At 42.5% G+C, this 21,424-nt stretch overlaps 1 protein-coding gene across 1 annotated transcript in view; it reads right to left on the minus strand.

Moving 5' to 3' along the window:
• Positions 1-20,570, minus strand: part of LOC147619509 (uncharacterized) — a 153,375-nt gene extending 132,805 nt beyond the window's left edge. Inside the window, exon 1 of the mRNA XM_086773549.1 lies at positions 20,549-20,570. The gene's annotated coding sequence lies outside the window, so the exon portion shown is untranslated. The remainder of the gene's footprint in view (positions 1-20,548) is intronic.
• Between the last annotated feature and the right edge of the window lie 854 nt (positions 20,571-21,424).

Below are 21,424 nucleotides of genomic sequence, written 5' to 3' on the forward strand. Positions count from 1 at the left end.
GAAACACAAGACTCTAGAGTAGGTATTCACGGATGCCTTGAAATCTTATAGGAAGTCTCGTTTTGAGAAGGCATTTATTAGGTGGAAATGACAAATGCGTGCTACCTTGGATCTTGACCAGCAACCACACTTACCATGCACATCAGGATGCCTCTTGTACAAGTATAAAGTACCACGACTCCTTTTTTTTTCCTTACATGGTGGAGAAGCTCTCCTACTTCTTGTATTGGTTTCTTAGACCTTTCTAATGGCTGTGTATTAGGTGGTGGAGAAGTAGTGTACACGATCAGGTCTACATTCTCGAGCACCCTTCAAATGCATGGGTGTTGTATGAGGTGGATGACACAAGATTGTACCCTGAAGAGTGGTGGTTTGACGAGATTTAGGGCAAGGACACATGGATACTTTGTCCATGGTGGTTAGACTACCCAGGGGAAAGTTTCCTCCAGAGGAGGCAGAGCAATTTCAGAGTGTACACATTTCCTTGTGCACAATATTTAATTTGTACAAGGTATGAAGCCAATTTTTTGAGAGTTTACAGTTCTAATGTTGGTTAAATGCAGTGGCTAGAAAGGGCAATAAGTCTACCACCGAGCGCAAGAATTGACCCCCGTGAAGAAAAAGGGTAAGAAATCCACACCTCCATCGTCCCAAAAAAGATCACGGCCAGACTGGGAAGGGGATGACTTGTTGAAATATCAAGCTCGTATACAGCTGGAGGATAGCACATGGGTGCTGACAGAGTGACAGTATGGTAGATAGATATCGTGTGGTGTGTTTATGACCGCGTCCAGCTGGTCATGTGTGGTGTGGACATTACACTAGGTTTACTTTGTAGTGTGGACATAACACTATGTTGTGTTCTCCTTTGTGTGTGTGAGAGAGATGGTGACTATGGCTTCTCTCCTTCTTTATGGTTGATGATTATGGATTAGGGTTTGCTTCTCTTGTGTGTGTTACATCCTGCTCCTGTTTTTTATCATGGTATCAAAGCCAAGAGCTCATTAGCTGAGTTGTGTGAGTGAGTGAGAGAAGAGAGAAGAAGAAGAAAAAGCTGTGAAGGAAGCCATTGGAGCTTGGAGCAAAGGAAAAGCTGTGGAGCACACACCGGCATCAGATCTGAGAGCTAAGGACCATTGGTAAGTGTAGCAAGACCCCCTCTGCGGATTGCAGGTGCCAAAGAGCAGGTTCAGTGAAGATGGAAGTGCATAAAGCAAGTGAAAAATTCTGGTTTTTTCTCTAAGCTTTCATGGAAAGCTTGAAGTGAATGTATACTCTTGGCAAATGTATACACAAAGGCACATGTATTTGGGCTTGCAAATGCATTAGCAAAGTGGACACAAGCATCATACAGAATCTTGAAGCAGATTGATGCATACAGATTTGATTAAAATCAAGAGAAAGTGGATTTATGTAAAAGTTTCTGGTCTTTCACAAAACCAGTGGACATACCCCCCGTGGAGGATCAATTGCAAGAGCTAGAGGCAAAATTGAGCTAAACCCTTCATACCCAAGGTAGATTAGGTCATTGCTAACAAGCCTATCTATTCAATTGTGATTTCCCCTCTCTCTACAGCCCACAACAGCAGGCGACGCTTTTCTGTGCAGATTTCTGAAGAATTTGATTAGATTTCATCTATTTCACTCATTTGGTCACCAAAGTGAATGCTTTAAAGCTTGGGGAGTTTAGCAAATACATTGCTAAGGACTTGTGATGCTTGGTTGCAGCTCATTTCATGGATTTGGAGCTCATTGAAGTGATTTAGCAGAGGTGTGCAGGTTTACAGAAAGTCTGTCCAAAAACAGAGCATTTTTAATCAAGGCATTAATCTTTGTCTATATCAAATTGGCAAAATTCCTCTGGTACAAGTAGAGTCCTATGAGTTGCTAAACTTTTGAATCAAAAAGTTTTGGATTTGGAGAAGATTTGAAGGAGATAGAGCAATTTTAGTGAGAGGTGGTACCTGACAGTTGCAGAAAAATTCAAACCAGAGGTTACAAAAATTGGTGGTTCTCATTCCCCTTGAAGAATTGGATCAAACCCTTCTAGGATATGTTGGAGAAATGTGTTGGGAAGCTAATGCAAGTTGAATAATTTCATTTGGACAAGATTTGAAGGATTTAGAGCATAATCTTGACTGGTTACTGGCGAGAATTTACTGGCGAGAAAAAAACCAGAAATTTTTTTGTGAAGGAGTTTCATTTGGTTTCAACTTTGATCGAGTGTACATTGTCTGTGAATCATTGTGGGATGTTAATGCACACAATTTGCAAGCATTTGATGTGATTTGGAGAGATTTGGAGCATTACAGGTACTTCATACATTGTGACTCTATTTTTTTGCAACAATGGGAGATGGTCTGATACAGATTGTTGGCGAGAAGCTTGATCACACTAACTTTCAAGTGTGGAAGTTTCGAATGAAGAGTTTTTTGAAAGGCAAAGGTTTATGGAGTCTTGTCTCGGAGGAAGATCCGGAGCCATACTTACCTCCTCAACCAAATAATGCTCAGTTACTGGCTCACAAGCAATGGGTAGAGCGATCTTCGAAGGTGTTGCATTATTTTTCAATATGTGTAACAGATGCCTTGCTTATTCACATCCAAGATGCAGATACACCGAAAGAAGCATGGGGTATATTGTGCCAAATGTATGAGACAGACACTGGTGCAAGGAAGATACAACTAAAGCAACAGATTCACAGTGTCACACGAAGGAATAGGAGTATACATGAGTATGTTCAGGAAATCAAGGCTTATGCTGATTCCTTGTCATCAATCCATGCCCCAATGGATGATGATGATTTGGTTGCACTCACATTGCGTGGTTTAGGCAAAGAATACAAATCTTTTGACACTTCCATCTCAGTAAGATTGGGAGGAATGCCAGACTTTAATGAGCTTGTGTCATTGCTCATTGTGGAAGAATTGAAGCTTGGCCTTGGTGGTATGAGTGTTACAGGTGGTGCATCCTCGTCAAGCAATGATGAACATGCAAGAAATCAGGCATTTTACTCATCTAGAGGCTCTCGAGGCAGGGGGAGATTTACCCCTCGAGGCCGTGGAGGACGTGGTTGGAATGACAGGCAACCACAATCAAATCAGAATTTTCAGAATTCACAGTCATCATTTGGATCACGTGGAGGTCGTGGATTTCAATCCCATAGGGGGAGATTTGGAACAGGTGCTCGTGGTAGAGGACGATGGCAAGGTCCTCAACAAAATTTGAATGGGATTGAATGTTACTATTGTGGCAAACTTGGACATTTGGCAAAAGATTGCTACAAAAAGCAGAATGATGCGAGGAATGGAAGACCACAACATGGAAATTATGCATCTACCAGTAACAATGATGGGAGTTCAAACCATCTTTTTGCAATGAAGCATGTTATGGGGACAATGGATTCTCAGAATGCTCGAGATGAGTCATGGTATATGGATTCAGGTGCCTCAAACCACATGACATGTCATGGTGAGTGGTTTGAGAAGATGCAACCATTGGATACAAATGGTTATGTGGTCACAGGAGATGATACTCAGCATCTTATAACACATGTTGGCAGTGTGCCTTTGAAGATGCATGATGGAAATGTGAAAAATATGTCAGAAGTGTTATATGTACCATCCATTATAAAGAGTTTGGCATCAGTAGGACAAATGGTTGAGCAGGGACTACAAGTCAGATTCAATGAGAAAGGCTGTTTTGTGGAAGATTTTAAGCATGGCTGTAGATTGGTTGCCAAGGGCAAGAAGGAAGGAAGGTTGTTCAAATTGGATGCAGGCATACCAGAATTGAGCTCAGCCATGTTTTCAAAGAGTAATGGGATTGTGCAGGACATTGACATGTGGCACAAGCGGATTGGACATGTCAATATACAGAGATTAAAGAACATGCAAACAAGGGGCATTGTCAGTGGATTGCCTCGATTCAAATATGATGGTCATATGCATGTTTGTGAAGCCTGTCAGTTTGGGAAGCAGGCAAGGTTGAGGTTTCCTAGAGAAGGAAACATGAGTAATAGACCACTTGAAATAGTGCACAGTGATGTATGGGGCCCAGCACAAAACCCATCTATCAAAGGAAGTCTATACTATGTGACATCTATAGATGACTTCAGCAGGATGACATGGATATATTTTTTGAGAGAGAAGAGTGAAGTGCTGGAAAAATTCATGGATTTCAAGGCTCTTGTAGAAAAACAATATGGCTGTTGGATTAAGTGTCTGAGAACAGATGGAGGTGGTGAATACACCTCAAAAGCATTTGAGCATTTCTTGCGGAAGCATGGGATAAGAAGACAGTTGACATGCAGGTATACACCTCAGCAGAATGGTGTGGCTGAGAGAAAGAATCGTGTCATATGTGAAGTGGCAAGGGCAATGCTTAATGAAAAGAGCATGCCAGATTACTATTGGGCAGAAGCATGTGCTACTGCAGTGTATATCCTGAACAAATCACCTACAGCAGCCATTCATGGAAGCACGCCTGAGATGCGACTTACAGGTTACAGGCCAGATATTGGACATCTGAAAGTCTTTGGATGTGTGGCTTATGTTCATGTGCCTGATGAAAGAAGACGGAAGTTGGATCCTAAAGCAGAGAAATGTGTCTTTGTTGGATATGCACAGGATCGAAAGGCTTACAAATGCTATAACCCTCAAACTAGACAAGTAGTCATCTCACGAGATGTTGTATTCGATGAACTTGCTAGTTGGTATAAAGCTAAAGATGAGGGAGTCATTGACACACTTGAGGCGAATGTGCCTGTGAACTTGCCATCACAAGCAAGTTCTAGTTCTACTACTATGTCTGGGCCAGCAGCAGAAGCTGAGAGTAGTAGCAGTGTACGTCCATGGTCAGGACGTCTGAGACATGAGAGTGTGAGCACTGGGAGTAGTGCTATGGATAAAGGCAAGAAGAAAGTTGAAGGAATTGGGATCACAGGCTATGAGTCCTCTAGCTCAGAGAGTTTGGATGAGGAGCTCGGGATACCTGTTGTACGCACACCTGGTGCTAGGCAGGACAGATATGTGCCACCACATGCCAGAGTTACAGGTGTACAGAGTGACCCGCATGCATTGCGGAGATCCCAGAGAGTTAGATATCCAGTGGAGAGATTGACATATAGAGATTTTGCTATGCACTATGCATACATGACATCTATAGTAAAGCATGTGGAACCTACATGCTATACAGAGGCTGTTGGAGAGCCTGTATGGGAGAAAGCCATGGATGAAGAGATGAATGCTTTGGACAAAAATGATACATGGGAATTGGCTGAGTTACCTAAAGGAAAGAATGCAATTGGATGCAAATGGGTGTATAAGGTAAAGTGCAAGTCAGATGGCAGCCTAGAGAGACATAAGGTAAGGCTGGTCGCTAAAGGATATGCACAAACTTATGGTCTTGATTATGATGAAACTTTCAGCCCAGTGGCTAAGATGGCTACAGTGAGGTCTATCATTGCATTAGCAGCACAAAAAGGTTGGGCTTTACATCAAATGGATGTCAAAAATGCTTTCTTGAATGGTGATCTACAAGAAGAGGTGTACATGGAACAGCCCGAAGGATATGTACATCCAAAATATCCTACTTTCGTTTGCAGGTTAAAGAAAGCACTCTATGGTTTGAAGCAAGCACCTCGTGCTTGGAGTGACAAGATCAGCAGATATCTTGTCAGTATTGGATTTGTGGTTGGAAATGCAGACTCTTCACTTTATGTGAAGAAGACACATGATGGTATCGTGATGATAGTCATTTATGTTGATGATTTGATTATCACAGGTGATTGTGGGAAAGGCATTGATGAGGTTAAGGCCTCTTTATGCAAAGAGTTTGATATGAAAGACCTTGGTGATTTGAGGTTCTTTCTTGGCATTGAGGTGATTAGAACAGGCAAGGGTATATGGTTGGTGCAAAGGCAATATGCACTTGACATGCTGGCAAAGTATGGTATGACAGCATGCAAACCAATGTTAACACCATTAGAGCAAAACATGAAGCTTAGGGCTGATTTGGGTGATGAGCTTGATGATATCACCATGTACAGGAAAATGGTTGGTAGTCTTATCTACATGACCATTACGAGGCCAGATATCAGTTATGCAGTTGGTTTGGTGAGTCAGTTTATGCAGAGTCCTCGTAAACCTCACTTGGATGCTGTGAGACGGATTCTGAGATATGTCAAAACTACCGCGCATTATGGTCTTTTCTATGAGGCAGGAAAAGACATGCATGTCTATGGATATACAGATGCAGATTGGGCCGGTAGTGCATATGACAGGAGATCTACCAGTGGCTATGTTTTTAGTCTTGGTAGTGGAGCTGTGAGTTGGAGCAGTAAAAAGCAACCTACAGTTGCTTTATCTACCACAGAGGCAGAGTATCGTGGAGCAGCCATAGCTGCATGTGAGGCTATGTGGTTGAAGAAGTTGCTAGATGATCTCAGGTTACAGAGTGATATGAGAGTTGTCATTCATTGTGACAACATGAGTAGTATTCAGCTTGCTGGCAACCCAGTTTATCATGCCAGGACCAAACATATTGAGGTCCACTATCATTTCATCAGAGAGAAGGTGCTAGATGGACATGTTGATTTGACATATGTGCAGACAAATGAGCAGGTTGCAGATATCTTTACCAAAGCACTTGGTAAGGATAAGTTCGAGTATTTCCGTACTCGATTGGGAGTCCTAGAGATGGACATGTCGAGCTTGAGGGGGAGTGTTGAAATATCAAGCTCGTATACAGCTGGAGGATAGCACATGGGTGCTGACAGAGTGACAGTATGGTAGATAGATATCGTGTGGTGTGTTTATGACCGCGTCCAGCTGGTCATGTGTGGTGTGGAAATTACACTAGGTTTACTTTGTAGTGTGGACATAACACTATGTTGTGTTCTCCTTTGTGTGTGTGAGAGAGATGGTGACTATGGCTTCTCTCCTTCTTTATGGTTGATGATTATGGATTAGGGTTTGCTTCTCTTGTGTGTGTTACATCCTGCTCCTGTTTTTTATCATGACTCAGATGAGGAATTTGAGGACAGCCATTCCAAGGATAATGAGCATGACGATGAGTGGCAATCCCATGCACAGGGCAAAGAGCAAGTGACCCCTTCGCATGGTGAGACCCAAAAGCAGAGGTCAAAGAGTTCAAAAGATGACAAGGCAGCCCTCTTGGGATCTAGTAAGTAAACTTAACATGTTAAAGCATTCATTAGATCATTTATTTATCAACGCTCATAACATGTATTTGGTGTTATGTAAATGTAGACTACCCTTCCATTGTTGTGAGCCCCCTGCACTTAGTTTTGAGCTTGAACATTGATCACCTCCATCTCGCGCTTATGGGAAAGAAAAAACATAGGTATGATATCTCAAAAGTGTGTGATTCTCTCCATTCATTGTCATTATAGCATTTGCACTCCCCTTACATGCTTTGTTATTCTAGGAATCTTGCAGTATTGCAACAACGATTCATGGGTCTGACGAGGTGGGGAAGCATGGACATCTTCGATAGCCTTGGAGGAATGCGCTTGGTGTGGGCTAATTTTCCTACAAATATGTGTCTCCACAAGGGCTCTTTAGAGGTTCCTCAAATTGAATGTTTTTCAAGAGATACTTGTGGAGTCGGCTGTTGTGCTTGCTACAGAGTTCCTACATGCCAATGGCACTATGGTGTGCGCCCTACATGCATAGCACTTAGGGATTGCTGTCCCAGAGGCAAGAAATGGGAACTTCACATTACAAAGAACTTTGTTCTTGTGCGTCCCACAATATCTCTATATCATGTCAGAAGTGTTAATTTGCCCAGCATCCTCTACCTTTACCAATGGGTGCCAGTTGTTGCTTGATGCTTTTGTATTTGTTTAAGTGTGTGGTTAGAGGTTCACTTTCCTTCATGTCAAGTTTGTAGAATTGAATTAGCAGATTTATCTTTGAATTTTTTGCTTGAGTGCCAAATAATTTATTGAGTTCATCCCATGCATCTTTAGCCTGTTGTATCCATGTGATGTGGTGAATGATTTCATCATTTAAACAACTGAGTTCAATGAGTCCTAATGCTTTCTCATTCCTTCTCTTCCACTCATTCTCCCCAATCACTCTGGGCATTCATCTGTTCCCTCAACTAGCCCCCACAGATTGTTTCTCATGAGCAAATACATGGCCTTTGTTTGTCATGTCACTACTCCCCATTAAATTTAGCTCTTTCTTCTACCGTGCTGATGTGAAGGGGGTCTTACCTCTTGATCCAATTCAAGATTCAAGGGTAGTGTATACCCTTTTATAACTCAAATCTGGTGTTAAATGATGATTACAATAGATTTATCAGCATAAAAATTAACATAAAGCGAAGTGTAGTTGATCTCTGTACTGAATGGTTGGAGTATCAAACCATCTCTGAATTGCAATTTGAAGTGATAGGGATCTACATCAGATACCCAATGGTAATTTTAAATCCTCAATTTCACCATAATATAGTGAGTAATGTTGATTAATTATTGATTAGTAAAATAATCCCTTATTCTATGTGTAGAAAATAGAGTGTGCGGGGAGGCCAGATCTGGGGCCTTAGAGTTCAAATGAGCTTAGATCCTTTCAAGAGCATCAATATTAGTTAGTCTAGTAGAGGATCAAGCCAAGAACCAAAGGATTTGATTAGAGATTGAATGCTTAATCTTAAGATTACCAACACATCTTTTTGTGAGTAATATAGAGCTGAAATCGATTGCTGGCGATGTTTTTTCATATTTCTAACCACATAGGTGTGTTTGCAGCATCAGAAAACCCTTTGGGCTAGCTCCTTGCTCCCAATTGTAAGTAGTGAAGCCAATTTTGCAGATTTATTGTCAGAGAAAGGCACCAACGATTTCATGGATTTCTGCTGCTCCGAACGTCGGTTTGGCGTGCTTTCTTGATGACCTGAAGCCTGTGGGTTGTGGCTAGCAATGGCTAAAAGATCTTGAGCGAGTTTTGAGGCTCAAAAGATTGAGAGCTCCTCCACTAGCTGGGGGTGCAGAAAAGAGTTGAAAAGAGGTTTAAAAGGTGATTTTCTTCTAATTAAGATTAATAGGGTGATTAGCAAGATAAATAGGTTCAAAAATTGGATGGAGCCTAAGCTAGGCTCTGATACCATGTTAAATTTGCATCAATGTGATGAGCTATGGTGGATCAAATACAAGAATCAATATCATTAGCAAGTGATTAGATGATGATTAATATGAGATTAGTGAGCAATTAACTGATAGCTTAATGTAGGCATGGATACTCAAAAACCATCAAATACTCATTAGGTCAATGCCTCAATTTATACAAGTTTGTACATGATCTGCTCCTTGATTTGTGCCACCTCCCCTACATCTAGGAGGGACACCTTATCCTTGATTCTCTCCACCTCTTCACTTTTCCCAAAATTTCTCCACACATCCTAAATCTTCTCATGCTACCCTTTATCCTCTCTCAGTAGATACTTCTCACTTTTTCACTGCTATCCACTCATTTACAGACTCTCTTTTATAGCCTCTTGATAAGGGCTTGTTCCTGCACACACACCCATTCACTTGTATATTCAACAAGAAGATGGCCAAGAAGAGGTGAGTGCAAGATTCTTTGGTTTTTGTGAAAGTCAACTCAGTGATTTTTCTCCCTAAAGTACTTACTAGTGTGTGCAAGTAGGTCTCTGATTTGGTCATCGCTATCTTCACGCACCCCAATGAGAGTACGTCCAAAGTATGATAGACAGGGAGGCAAGGTAGCTGCAGATGCGGAGGTTTTGATGTTGGCGATGATATCTTCTTAGACCCGAAAGAACAAGAGGAAACTTCCCCATACCAATTGGATGTATATGGGGATCGCATTTGATATACTGTTGAACGTAGCGAGCCTTTTGCAAGGTAATCATGTGCACGATTCAAGTAGTGAAATTGTTATATAATCAATGTCTTAGACATTGTCGTCCATTTGTACATATGGTAATTGTGGGCTTCTACTTACTTGGGACATTTATTGATCTCGAGGTATGCTGTCCTAGATTGCTTTGCTGGTACTGGGTCCATGGCTAGAGCATGCAAGACACTACAACAACATTACATCAGCCCTAGAGAGTGAAGAGGTGTGACTTAGTTCATGTCTACGACCACTTTCCCACTATGCACGATGATTTGGTTAACCAAGTTTTTAAGGGTGAGGTCAGTGAGATTGTTTGATGAGAGCCCAACACAGTCTAGTGCTTTGTCATGGCCACCTAGTGTTCCAATGGAGCCCAAATATCAACATGTCTTGCCACATACATCCCCTATAGCTTCATTTGTAGTGCCCTCATGGGAACCATGGCCTAATTTTGCAAGGCCACTTTTTCCACCCGCACTTGCACCATTCGGTAGAGCTCCTTACCCCATACCACTTCCCTTCTTCCACCGGGGAGTCCGACATCCATACTGATGAATTTCAGTAGCTTGTAATGTTTGAAATATATTGGTTTTAGACATTATTGTTGTTCACTCATATTATGATAAGGTCCATGTTTTTTGCTTCTTTCATGGCTTGGATTTTTGAGAGAGATGATGCAATTGGAGTGAGACCTCAACAACACAAGAGCGAGAGAGAGAGAGAGAGAGAGAGAGAGAGAGAGAGTATGATGGAGACATTAAAGCAATAACAATTGTGATTAAAGTATTTTTTCTTATGCTTAAAATAAAAATTCTAGTGCTCGAAAAAATAAATTTTTATTCCTTTTGAAGTTATAAAAACATTAGAGATTGCCATGTTCTTCAAGACACTCTTCTTCTAGACACATCCCATGCCACTCTCCCCTTATATCTTCATATTGACCGAGTCATTCTGAACTCTATGGTTATGGCTTCATCTAGTAATCCCTCTAATACTATAATGTTTGCAACCATCTTAAGTAAAGCTCTTCAATATTTCATGCAACTCAAAGAAAAGGAACCCAGATCGGATGCCATTTTGGAGACATGGACAACAACATCTGAAGTAAATGAGCTCTACAAGAAGCTGAAAACATGCCAAGCAGTAGCTTGTAGACAAGAACATGATAGAGGTGAAAGCAGCTTCAGCCATTGGGATGTGGAGAGCTTTCGACATCATTGAAGAGGCAAGGGAGGATCCTCTAAGAGCTTAGGTTTTCACCTTCATTCACAAGCTAGGGTAGACGGAAAAGGTGAAGATAATAGTTGAGGCCCAAAATGCTTTCATATGGTATCTTTGTAAAGAAGTACAAATAATCGTGTCATGTCATAGGTGTTTGCCGGCCTTGTAAGTTTGCTAGGGAATATAAAATGGAATTTTAAGATCATAATATGGTAACTTTGTAAACGAGTTGCAATGGTAGTTATAACTTGATATGCATTGATAGTTGTAAATGAGTTGCATTGTTTATAGTGCTCTTGTATCCATCCACTCCTCTCCTCTACTATCACCATGAGTTGTAATGTGCGAGACCATAGAGAGCTGATAGAGGGAAGGAAGTGTAGAGAGAGAAACTTCTCACCTAAACACCAAAAAGCGCTCACTCAAAAATGCTTGCCAAAAAAATATACCCACCTTGAGGTATTATTTTGTAGACTCGAAATGGTCCTTTTTTAAATATTATAGTTTCTTTGTTTTCATTGAGGATGCCCTACATAAGTACAAAGTCTCCCTCATTGATTTCCTTATCCTTGAGATTATTTTCAAACCACTTTTTTCTTTGATCCTTTTGTGTTAACATGTTTTGTATAGAAATTTTTCTTTCTTCCTCCTGTTGTTCAAAAATGAATAGCCTGTTGGCCAACATGTTACCCTCAAGTCTCTCAGTCATGAGGACTACTCTTAAGCTAGGTATCATAAATTTCCATGGCATTACCGCGTCAACACCGTATAACATGTATAAAGAGGTTTGGTAAGCTCATAAAGCTAATGTGACCTTGAATTCAAAATCATTGTGTTGAGCTTTAATAGTTTTTGTTAATAGGAAAATAAATACTTTGTTGGTCCTCTCAGCTTGACCATTTTCTTGCGGGTAGTATAGTGGACTTGTAGTGTGAGATCATGAACGTTGTGGTAAGACGTTGGATTACATCATTTATAAAATGTTTCCCTTGGTCACTTACCATCTCAAAAGGAAAACCTAAGTGGGTAATGATATTGTCATAAAGAAACTTAGCTATTACCATAGCATCTACTTTTCTTAAAGCTCTTGATTTGGCCCATTTTGTGATATAATTCATAGCTATTAAAATGTACCTTGCTTGGGTGCTATGTGTAGCCGGACTTGTGGGCCCCACAAAATCAATGCCCCACTTCATAAGGGATTTTTCCTTTGATGTAGACCTCTCCGCAAAAGTTCAATGACCCCCTTGGCAGTCCGGCACAGCCTCCTCAATGTGCACAACATCCTCGACGTGCATGTCGACCACCAGTTAGAGATGACAATATTGATCGGGTGTCCTTTGATAGTGACCAATCTCAAACTAGCTAGGTTAGCTCACTTATGTTGTACTTAGATCTATTGAGATGGGTTAGCTCACTTGCGTTGTACTAAAATCAGACTAGTTGGGTTAGCTCACTTACTTTATACTAAAACTTACATTGTACTTAGATTAATTGGCAGTGACTACACTTAAACTAGCTAGGTTAGTTCATCTACATTTTACTTTGATCTATTGAGATAGTGGCCAAACCCAAAGTAGATGGGTTATTAGCTCAGATTATGATGTTCTTAGTTGATAGTTATATTTTATGAGCTATGCCTTTATTGAGTATCATTGCATTTTAGTTAATATTCATGGTTTATGATTTTTTTACACTTTGGGTATCATATTGTCTGTTGCAAAATCCCACTCTCCTCCATGCCATCATACCCAAACATTGTCCAAACCGTGAGATCAAACTTTGTGAGCATGTGGGGGGGTCCCTCCTGCTTGCAAAGTTTGGTCACCATAGGAGGATGTTTGATATATCAAGCAATGCTGCCCAATGTGCATTTTCCAAGTCTCCTAGTGCTCGAGAGGCCCTAGAAAATCCCACTCTTCCCTATACCACATTACATCCAAACATCGTCTAAACTTTGTAAGCATGTGGGGCATCCCCCCCACATGCTTGCCGCAAAGTTTAGTCACCATCAAACGATTTTTGATATGTCCAATAGCACCCACAGTGTGCATTTTTCAAGTCTCCTAGTGCTCGAGAGGCCCTAGAAAATCCCACTCTTCTCCATCTCATCGTATCCAAACATTGCTCGATTGTGAGACCAAACTTTGTTGATATGTCGAGTAGTGTCGAGTGTGCATTTTTCAAGTCTCCTAGTGCTCGAGAGACCCTAGAAAATCCTTATCTTTCCCATGCTATCATACCCAAACATCGTTCAATGGTGACAAAACTTTGTTGATATGTCAAGTAGCGTGCCCAATGTGCATTTTTCAAGTCTCCTAGTGCTCGAGAGAGCCTGCAAAATACCGCTCTTCCCAGGCATGTCGAGCACTAGGAAACTTGAAAATGCACACTAGGTACTAGTTAACATATCAAAACATCATCCCATGGTGACCAAACTTTTGGAGCATGTGGGAGGGGACCAAATTTTGGTCACCATCGAACAACATTTGATATGTCAACAAGTAGCACCTAGTGTAACCCCCACATGCTCCCAAAGTTTGGTACCATCATCGAACGATGTTTGATATGTCAAGTAGCACCTAGTGTACATTTTTCAAGTCTCCTAGTGCTCGAGAGTCTCGAGAAAATCTCGTTCTTTCCCATGCCATCATATCCAAAAACATCCAATGGTGAGACCAAACTTTCTGAGCATGTAGAGGGGGGACCCCCGCACATGCTTGTAAAGTTTGGGCACCATTGGACGATGTTTAGTATATCAAGTAGTAGTGAGCGTGCATTTTTCAAGTCTCCTGGTGTTGAAGAGGCCCTGGAAAATCCTGCTCTTCCCCATGCCATCTGTCAGGCATTTTTTTGAGAGGTGTTTTAGGCTTGTGTACATATGGCATGCATGGCATGTATAAAGGCTTTGTTCTGGAATGCCTTGGTGGGTGTACAGGGTGGACGGTTTGGCTGTAGGCTTGTGCAAGTTTGTCCGGAGTGTGGTTTGCTGAGGTGATATCAGCTGTTCGGTCGCTTTGTTTGTGTGCGCGTCCCAAGAAACTGGGCATTAGCAGGTTGCATTTGAAAGAGTGTGTGGATGCGGCCAACATTGCCTTGTAGATGGTGTGAAATGTCAAGTTTGGATGGGTATGCACAAAAGCATTGGATGGAGGGAAAGGGTGATGATGGCCATTTTCCAAGCTTTAAAAAAAAAGAATAAATAACATAAATGTGGCCAGCTTGTTGAAAGCCACATGGCTGTTTGTTTTGCTGCCAACACGTTGGTCAGCACAACAATGGAAGATGCCAAAAGGTAGGCGAACAGGGAAATGCGAAGAGAGCCGACGGGGGTTTTGGGTGTGGAGGAAGGTGTGAGGGAGCCACCTAGATGGGTTGGCTGTAGGGTGACGAAGAGGGCTGGCGAGGTTAGCAGCAAGCGAAGCGGGAGAAGCTGGCTGGGTGGCGAAGGGCCCTCTAAGCACGCCTTCTGCAATGTAGAGAGACGAGGGCAGGTGACTGTGAGGGAGCCGCCTAGGAGACAGCGGTGGCTGGTCGCGTGAAGCAGGCAGGGGTTGACAGAAGGAGAGAGCTGCAAGGACAGGCTGTTGTTGCAGCTGGTGGCTGGTCGCGACACACACAGGGTGGTTAAGGTGTGCACAACAGCGTGGCTGGTAAAACAACTATAGACGAAGAGGTGTCAACTGTGGCTGCTGGCGACTACTGGGGAACAGGCGACAACAGAGGGAGCCACCTTGGTGAAGAGAAGAAGCTGGTAGCGCAAGAGGGCAGCGGCTGACTGGGCAAATTGAGAGAGTGGGTTGAGGTTGTGGGTGGTGGCCATAGACGCAAGAGGAGGGGAATAGAGCTTGGAGCGGCAGCGACCAGAGAGTGGTTGCTTTTTTTTTCTGTGAGGTTGGTGCAGCCGCTACGGAGACAGAGGGATGGCGACTGGCGCAGCCGACAGCGAGAGTGTTGGTTTTTTCTCGGTGGCTTGGTGTTGCTATCAGGGTGGTAGAGGCCGGCAGCATGCATGCAGAGAAGAAGCTGGTGTGAGGGTGGCCGCCTTTAGGATGCAAAAGGAAACTACTAGGCGAAGGGAGTGAAGGAAGCCGAGTGGAGTCGGGTGAATTGTGAAAGAGGGACTTTTTTTACATTATTGTGGATAAGTGTGTGGTCTTTGATTATCTTGTGGAGTACAGAGTTTTGAGGTATCTCAGTGTGGTGTTTTCAGAGATTTCTGTTTCTAGCATCGTGCTTGTGGTGCCCCTTGTGTTTGTTGTGTTTTCCAAGGCTACTGGGTAGGTAGCTATAGAGGCATTTCTCCTTTTCCTAGCCTCCCTATTATTTTTCTGGTGCCCCCACTGAGGATAGCTCTGGACCTTCAGTTTGTTTTCCTGAGGTTCCTTCAGTTTACAGGTTGCAACCATGGCGTTTGCTTATCCTGAATTTCACGGTGATAAGAATGAGGATGTAGAGGATTTCTTGGAGCAAATGGAGGTGGCATGTATTACCAAACCACCATGTGGATAATCCGGATCAAATTTTAAGGCTCTTCCAGATCTTTTTGAAGGGCACAGCGGGTACATGGCTTCGAGGGTTTGAAGCAAAAAGAACGATTGGTAGCCCATCTCGAATGACGATGGTGGGAAACCTGAGAGAAGCCCTTACAAAGGAGTTTCAGAGAAGAGAAGATCCCAATGACGTTTGGCAGGAGCTCTAGCAGTTGAAGCAAGGTGAAAGCGAGAGTGTGGCAAGTTATGTTACAATTTTCAGTAAGCTATGGACAAGATAGTGTTTAGCTCTTGAAACAGAAGTTCCCCCCATGTTTGTGAAGGAGAAGCGATTCATAGCAGGTTTGAAGCAAAGTTTGTTGGTAAAAAAGGACTTGAAGCAACCTTCTACTTATGAAGAGGCGGTGACGATTGCGGAAGAGAAAGAATGGAAGCTGAAGAAAATGGCAGATTATGGGATGATCAAGGAAGACGAAGTGGTCAAGAATGGTTGTCTTGATGTGAACATGGTCCAGGTTGATTTTGTGCAACAAACACCTACTATGTACCAACAAATTGGCAGGGGAATGTATCAGGTAAATCCTAAGGCGGTCGCCAAGGATTTTGGGCAGTTTAATGAGAGCACTGTGAAGTCTATAGCGGTGGATGTTATGCTAGCTTATGGTTATGAGAATTATTAGATTTTTGATAATGTTTCCAGTAGTCAGGGTGTGTTAAGTGATGTTATTTATGCTTCTAAAGTTCAAGGAGAGAAAATTCTTGCAGAGAATAAGGTTTTGCCAATCATAGGCAGGGATTTAGATATCGACAGATGCTTCTCTTGGCTTAAAGAGCCAGTTCAGGAACCTAAGGGGGGGAGGGGAGAGATAGAAGATGGTCTACAAGAAGACGATGGAGTGGAAGAGCAAGTAGACGAAGGGATTGCAAATGGAGGTGAGGCCCAAGTATATTTGGAATTGACCCAAGGAGAAGAAGATATGGATGAGGGTTATGTAGACCCAGCTTTTGGTGATGCTAAGAGTGTGCATGAAGAGGATAGTCAGAATGGTGAGATGCCATTAGTTTTGAATGAAAGGAACTCCCAATTGGTATATCACCTAGATGAACTAGATGGGCAGGCGTGTATAATTGGAAGAGACATGCAATAGTGGCCTTTTGACCCTGGAGGCTGACAGTTTATGGATACTAACTGCTAGGACATGAATGTCCTGCAGGCTAGGTGGTTGGCAAAGTATGTCAGGCATTTTTCTGAGAGGTGTTTTGGTCTTGTTTACATATGGAATGCATGGCGTGTATAAAGTCTTTATTCTGGAATGCCTTGGCGGGTGTACAGGGTGGACGGTTTGGCTGTAGGCTTGTGCAGGTTTGTGCGGAGTGTGGTTTGCTAAGGTGATATCAGCTGTTCGGCCGCTTTGTTTGTGTGCGCGTCCCAAGAAACTGGGCACTAGCAGGTTGCATTTGAAAGAGTGTGTGGATGCGGCCAATGTTGCCTTGTAGATGGTGTGAAATGTCAAGTTTGGATGGGTATGCATGGTAGCGAAGAAGATGGCACAAAAGCATTGGATGGAGGGAAAGGGTGATGATGGCCATTTTCCAAGCTTTAAAAAAAAAGAATAAATAACATAAACGTGGCCAGCTTGTTGAAAGCCACATAGCTGTTTGTTTTGCTGCCAACACGTTGGCCAGCACAACAATGGAAGATGCTAGAAGGTAGGCGAACGGGGAAAAGCGAAGAGAGCCGGTGGAGGTTTTGGGTGTGGAGAAAGGTGTGAGGGAGCCGCCTAGATGTGTTGGCTGTAGAGAGCTGACGAAGAGGGCTGGGGAGGTTAGCAGCAGCAAGCGAAGCAGGAGAAGCTAACTGGCAAAGGGTCCTCTGAGCACGCCTTCTACAGCGTAGAGAGACGAGGGCAGGCGACTGTGAGGGAGCCGGCTAGGAGATGGCGGTGGCTCGTCGCGTGAAGCAGGCAGGGGGGCTGACAGAAGGAGAGAGCTGCAAGGACAGGCTATTGTTGTAGCTGGTGGCTGGTCGCGACACATAGAGGGTGGTTAAGGTGTGCAGGATAGCGTGGCTGGTAACGATTATAGACGAAGAGGTGTCAACTATGGCTGCTGGCGACTACTAGGGAACAGGCGACAATAGAGGGAGCTGCCTTGGTGAAGAGAAGAAGTTGGTAGCGCAAGAGGGTGCCGACTGACTGGGCAAAAGGAGCGAGTGGGTTGAGGTCGTGGTGGTGGCCGCAGACGCAAGAGGAGGGGAATAGAGCTTGGAGCAGCAGCGACCAGAGAGTGGCCGTTTTTTTTTTCTGTGAGGTTGGTGCAGCGACTTGCGGAGACAGGGGCTTTGGCGAGACTGGCGCAGCCGCCGACAGCGAGAGTGTTGGTTTTTTCTCGGTGGCTTGGTGTTGCTATCAAGGTGGTAGAGGCCAGCAGCATGCATGCAGAGAAGAAGCTGGTGTGAGGGTGGCCGCCTTTAGGATGCAAAAGGAGACTACTAGGCGAAGGGAGTGAAGGAAGCCGAGTGGAGCCGGCTGAATTGTGAAAGAGGGACTTTTTTTACATTATTGTGGATAAGTGTGTGGTCTTTGATTATCTTGTGGAGTACAGAGTTTTGAGGTATCTCAGTGTGGTGTTTTGAGAGATTTCTATTTTCAGCATCGTGCTGGTGGTGCCTCTTGTGTTTGTTGTGTTTTCCAAGGCTGCTGGGTAGGTAGCTATAGAGGCATTTCTCCTTTTCCTAGCCTCCCGACACCATCGTACCAAAAATTGTCCAATAGTGGCCCCCACATGCTCACAAAGTTTGTTCACCGTCGGATGATGTTTAGGTACGATGGCATGGAAAAAAGAATGATTTTCCAAGGCCTCTTGAGTACAAGCCCCCCACATGATGGCAAAGTTTGGTCACCGTCGGATGATGTTTGATATGTGAAGTAACACCCAGTGTGCATTTTGCAAGTCTCCTAATGCTCAAGAGACCCTAAAAAATCCTTCTCTTCCCCATGCCATTGTACCAAAACATCATCCGATGGTGGTGACCAAACTTTGCAAGTATGTGGGGGGGACTCTCTCCACATGCTCGCAAAGTTTGGTCACCATCAACGATGTTTGATATGTCAAGTAATGCCCAATGTGTATTTTTCAATTCAAACAATATGAAATATTAAAACAAAGTTGGTATACAAAATAAAACTAGATACCCTTAGTTGGAGCCATCATTAACAGAACATAATTAATCATCACGATCAACCACATTGATAAAGTACAAAGATAAAATCAAGATCAACCGCACTGATAAAGTATAATATTGTAAGGTATTTGTTTCATAAACATAACATTCTCATATCAAATTAATAGTCTACACATGAAAGAAGATTTATATACAACTATTTCCTTGAGAAGAGGTAGCTAAAGAACATATTTTAAAGCGTTTAGCACAACCATCTAGCTTACCACAAGAAAAGGTCATGTTATAAGAAAGAGATTATTTATTTTCTAAAGGCAGAATTATAAATACAACCTATCACCCATCAAAACTAAATTGTAGTTTATCTTTAATATTCTCCATTAGAAAATAAACAAATACTAGTTTCATCAGGGATGTTCCCATGTAGAATATCTTTCTTTTAAGTAGTAGAACAATGATCATATCATGGTTCTCTCTCTCTCTCTCTCTCTCTCTCTCAAAAAAGAAGAAGAAGTGTTCATGCTTGATTATTGCCAACTGTGTACAACATAAGATATTTCATTCCAAAATGATACCTCTTCAAGTTTGGTAAATACCTTTGAATCCTAAGGTATAAAATAGTCCAAAAAAAGCAAGTTGTGAGAGCATCAAAAGAATAATCAAGCTAAAAGCTTTCAATTCACAAAAGCCAAAATGTTTTCATCATTAATTAAACAGCATGTATTTACGAGCCGAGAAATGAAAACACTAGATATTTTGTGTTGATGAGGCGGACCTAATTGAGCCTTATGGAACCTAATTAGACGTGAAATAGAGAATCATGCGGCTAGATGGTGTAGCGAAATGGTGTTGTATGTCATTAAAATTTGAACACGAATGGTTGGAGGACTACAGTCTTATTGTGGGAGAGATTAGAGGAGAGGTTCTCAATGTGGGGGGTTTGAGAGCTGTGTAATCTGCCCAAAGGTCCTCTACATTTCTGTTCATGAGCTCTTGGAAGTAGCTTTGGTTTCATCCCCGTTCTAGCTTAGAGTTTAGGGCTGACAAGAAGCCTGGCTTGGCCTCCTCGCAGAATTGAAGAAAGGAAGTGGTGAGAGGTGGCTCCTCACGATAATAATCCCATAAACTCCATGACCACTGCTGGCCAGCTTCACCTTCAGTAGCATACAGATGATCAGAAGACGTAATTATATCCTCTTGAATGGTATTAAATCCTGCAAATCTAGTCAGCAAGTTGCCCATGGCACCCATTAACCCTAATGGAGCATCGCCTTTGCCATCCCATAGCCATACATGAGCCATTCCTGCATAAATAAGTCTCTCCAACTCTGCATCTGCATTGCCTTCAAAGCTTTTGAGGCTAATGTACTTGCAGCTTATGTGAATATTGCTGTTTATGGTGACTAATGGCAAGCTTATAGTATCCTCAAACAGCAAGGTAACCGATTTAACGGCCTTTCTTGGAGTTTCCGGGGCGGTGTAAAGCTGGGTTTTCATGAACAGAGCTGCATGTGTCATGGTGTTCTGTAATTCTGGCTCTCTGCTAATTAGAGGTAATTGCTGCTGCTTGCCCCACTTACTGTGGGCGCAAACTGGCCAGCGCTTTGCTTGCACCTGAAACCTTACATTTTCGCCTCCGCTCGGAAAACCAGACCATGCTACCATTAGTAAGATACAAAGGAAGAATACAACACGAGCAAATACCCACACCCCCGCGCTGTTATCATCATCATAATCTCTTACTGCTTGCTCCTCCATACTGTAACCTTAGACTAATTATTGTTAATCTCTTTCTGCTTAGACTAATTATGGCTATTACCATCATTACCTCCTTGCTGCTTGCTCCTCCATACTGTAACCCTTAGACTAATTACGATTATTGTCATCATAATCTCTTGCTGCTTGCTCCTCCATACTGTAACCTTAGATTGATTGTCCTATCCCAAGCTGATTTTTCTCTCTCTAAGACTGCGCGTATATAGGAAATGCTTGTATAATAATGTTAAGCTTTTTTCCGGGCTTCAAAAGGATTTGGCCGTGTGATTTCTGTGAAGTCGGGGACAAGCTCGTGCATGCCCATGTGATCGCTCCTACGGAGGTGCACTATATTGTTTCTACACAACCTTGACCTTCCCATTGATTCATGTGAAATTAAGGTGACTTCACTCACTTAAAAATGATAATTAGATTGATCAAACTTGACCTTCCCATTGATTCATGCACTAAGAAATGATAATTAGATTGATCAGCCTTGACCTTCCCATTGATTTATGTGAAATCAAGGTGACAACTTACTTAAAAATGATAATTAGATTCATCAACCTTGACCTTCCTATTGATTCATGTGAAATTAAGGTGACTTAACTCACTTAAAAAATGATAGTTAGATTGATCAATGATACCCGTGCACGTCAAGAATCCTTGGCCAAGGTCATATCAAGCACAAAAAGGACATAACTTGCATAAGACTAAACGTATGCAACAAAAGGTGTGCAGAGTTTGTAAGCTTATGTAAGCTTATGATTGTCTGTCCAACAAGGACCTACTAGGAGGTATTCTTACTTTTTGGCCTTGAAAGGCCTTGAGGTTTTTGGCTAGCTAGGGAAGTTTTCAAAGGACAATAAGTAGAAAAATTTATTAAA

Source organism: Cibotium barometz, chromosome 33, assembly GCF_041138505.1.
Source record: "Cibotium barometz isolate CiBa-2024 chromosome 33, ASM4113850v1, whole genome shotgun sequence".
Taxonomy (NCBI): domain Eukaryota; kingdom Viridiplantae; phylum Streptophyta; class Polypodiopsida; order Cyatheales; family Cibotiaceae; genus Cibotium; species Cibotium barometz.